Source organism: Trachymyrmex cornetzi, unplaced genomic scaffold, assembly GCF_001594075.2.
Source record: "Trachymyrmex cornetzi isolate Tcor2-1 unplaced genomic scaffold, Tcor1.1 scaffold1945, whole genome shotgun sequence".
NCBI lineage: Eukaryota > Metazoa > Arthropoda > Insecta > Hymenoptera > Formicidae > Trachymyrmex > Trachymyrmex cornetzi.
In genome coordinates this window covers 20871-24270 of record NW_017296575.1, presented here as the reverse complement: position 1 = coordinate 24270, position 3400 = coordinate 20871, and the positions used below count along the sequence as shown (strand labels likewise).

General features: G+C 30.6%; 1 long non-coding RNA gene across 1 annotated transcript; it reads right to left on the bottom strand.

Annotated features, from left to right (window-relative positions):
• Positions 1–1201: 1201 nt before the first annotated feature.
• Positions 1202–1599, bottom strand: LOC108759573 (uncharacterized). Its single transcript, XR_001940022.1, has 3 exons — positions 1561–1599; positions 1377–1461; positions 1202–1273 (listed from the first exon to the last, which is right to left on the bottom strand). It is a non-coding gene; the product is annotated as an uncharacterized LOC108759573 (long non-coding RNA).
• Positions 1600–3400: the final 1801 nt, after the last annotated feature.

Genomic DNA, 3400 nt, shown 5'->3' with positions numbered 1-3400 from the left:
CGATTTGTGCTTTATCGTTGCCCATATTGCAGTTTTCATATCTTCTATTGAATTTTTATGTCTTCTAATAGCAAGTCCGTAATAAACGTTCTCCATTTGAAAGTAATATTCCGAATTTCGTAAAATAACGCGTGTTACGACATGAATACCGGATGACTGATTAACGGATATGTATCGAGGTAATGGTTTCTCTAGCTTTATATACCCTAAAATACATTAGGAAGAAGAAGGGATACAGGGGGAACATAACGTGTTCTGACCAGTTTAGCCTGTGTAGGGCTTGTACGGCCAATTCTAAGCGGCCGGTGCGCAGGTGCGAGCCTGTTGTAGGTCGACTGTAGGCTCTGTAACTCGGAAACTAACTTGAATTTATACTTGGGACCTTTTGTTCCTTGTTCTACAAGCTTTAAACTATTTTTTAAAAGAAAAAAATTTTTTCGATTTTTTGAAAATTTCACAGTGATCTCCCTCCTTAATGTTTATACTTTTTAATTCGTAATTGAAATTAGTTTATTCCATGTTATTAACTGGTTCATTGTTAAAAAGCACAGTCGCGTTTCACACAAGAAAAGTGTTACGTCTGTTTCCCAAAATGCGATTTGCAAACAATTATATCAACTTTGTGCTATTATTTTGCTTGGTTCTACACTTGTACAAAATATTCTTAACACTTAGCTTTTATTAGAATTATACAAAGCAAGATGACAAATGTTTCGATATCATTTTCAAGTTACAGTTAGTAATAGTTAATGTAGATAATTGACAAGGAGATGGCACGAATTGCGAAATACGAATTGGAATGTGCCCTATATCATTCGCAAGACGGGGTCGAGAACGTAAAAAGTGAAAAAGGGTTTGGGTGAATGGCCCTTTAATTAAGGGGTTATGTCTACCTGCATGATCGGAAAAACATATTCTTGATAGTAAAAGAAAAATAAGCAACGAAAAAAAAGCCACGATCCGGCACTAGATTTTTAGTATTAGGTGTACAACTTTGCTTCCGTCGTTTTTTTTCCGAAATTCGAGGCTTTATTGTAAAAAACTGGTTATACATTTATGATTCAAATTCATTTGTCCATCGCTGGCCACTACTTTCTCTCATTTTTCGGGCAGCGTACGAATCCCGCGTCGAAAAAACTGGTCATGTTTTGAGGCGATCCACGAATCGATGAAATTTTTTACTTCTTCATAAGAACGGAAGTGCTGGTCAGCCAGGCCGTATGCCATTGATGGAAACAAGTGATAGTCAGAGGGATTGCATGTCTAGTAGGAACTGGAAAGAGCTTACATTACAAATGATAAATCAGAGGCTTAAAAAATCTTATAGATTTTCGGATTGCCTTTGAGCATTCAATCTTTTTTGTTCCGCATCACACCTTTCTTTCGCCCTTTTCAGCCATTTTTGTATTGCTTCTTCGATATCCTTTCTTGTAAAAGTATCGTTGTCTTTCTCGCCTGCAGCTATAACAGAAACGAGTATATACAATATTTATCTACTTAACATCCATTTAAATCAGCAGTTTTAAAAAAACAAGTATATAATGATGATTAAAAACGTACCGGTTAATAACTGTGATAGCTTTAATGTCTGGAATACACGTTTATTCTTCTTTCTTAGCTAACTATATTTAGCTAGTTCATTGGTGAGAATTTGGCTCAAGTTACGTTTTACGAATTCGTAAGCAGTTTTTCCTCCAACTTTTGAAGTTTCTAAAATCTAAAAAAAGTAAATCTTTTCATCACTATAAAGCACCAGTATCAAATTACAGACTTATGACATAAATATGATAGCTTTATACAGTACTGATGTATCAAAATTTTCATCAATTTTTAATAAGTCCTCCACTTGCTCCTTTAACTGCTTTTCATTTCGTATGGGAATATTGCAGGAATAAAAAAGGGATTGTTGTTTGATATTGCTTACTACATTGTTGCCATTTGTATTAAGCTGCAGATTCTCTAATGCATTTTTAATGTCATTTATGTTATCACTTTGTTGCCAAATCTGTATAGCTTTAATGTCTGGAATACACGTTTATTCTTCTTTCTTAGCTAACTATATTTAGCTAGTTCATTGGTGAGAATTTGGCTCAAGTTACGTTTTACGAATTCGTAAGCAGTTTTTCCTCCAACTTTTAAAGTTTCTAAAATCTAAAAAAAGTAAATCTTTTCATCACTATAAAGCACCAGTATCAAATTACAGACTTATGACATAAATATGATAGCTTTATACAGTACTGATGTATCAAAATTTTCATCAATTTTTAAGAAGTCCTCCACTTGCTCCTCTAACTGCTTTTCATTTCGTATGGGAATATTGCAGGAATAAAAAAGGGATTGTTGTTTGATATTGCTTACTACATTGTTGCCGTTTGTATTTAAGCTGCAGATTCTCTAATGCATTTTTAATGTCATTTATATTATCACTTTGTTGCCAAATCTATGCTTTAAAGAAATGCTGTTGCCGTATAATTTCTTTAAAATATTTCACAAAATCCGAAATATAAATTATAAGGTATCTTATATTTTGAAAAATTAAATTTTATATCAATCAGGTATTAGAAATCTTGTTCTTCATTTTAATAAATGTGACAACATTGATTACATTTTTTTCTAGATTTAATAATATATTATACATGCATATAAAATGTTTTATTTATCAGCAACTATCAATACTTTTGAACTAAACAATACGATTAACAAAAATAATAGTTAAGTACATTAAAAATACAATTATTTTTTAATTACTTAATTAGCTGAATAAAGAACTATGTAAAATTTAAAGTGTATACCAAAAATATTTATTAATATTTAGTATCAATATATACAAACCGTTATTTTGCGAATCTTTGCGAATTGGGCAGCGCTTGCAATTGCAAATTGAAGAATTGAATGCACTATTGCAAATTTCATTATCCAAAACGTTTGATGGCTCATTATCTTGGTCAAGTAACGTACTAGACGATTTCGAATAAAACTCTTATTCTCGGAAGTTCTTCATTTGTCGGTATTCCTATAAAATAAAATATGTTTTATTTATTACTCTTGTGTATTATTATATTTATTATTTATTACTCTTGTGTATTATTGTATATTATTATGCTTACTCATCTTTGCAAGCATTGAAATATTTTTCCGTATTATTTAAACTATTTAAACCAATTAAAAAATACTTCAATATATTTCATAATATTTTAATATAATATTTTATGATACCAATAAGACCTGCGTTAAAAATTTATAATTAATTAAAAAATTGACCAGTACATGATAATTTGATTTAAGAGTATATTTTTAATGAAACAGTATTTAAACAAATTATTGTATACATAAAGTGTTTTTTGTAGATCCATTATCATTATTACTTTCCTCTTGCCGAAAAGGCAAGCCGATATTTAGT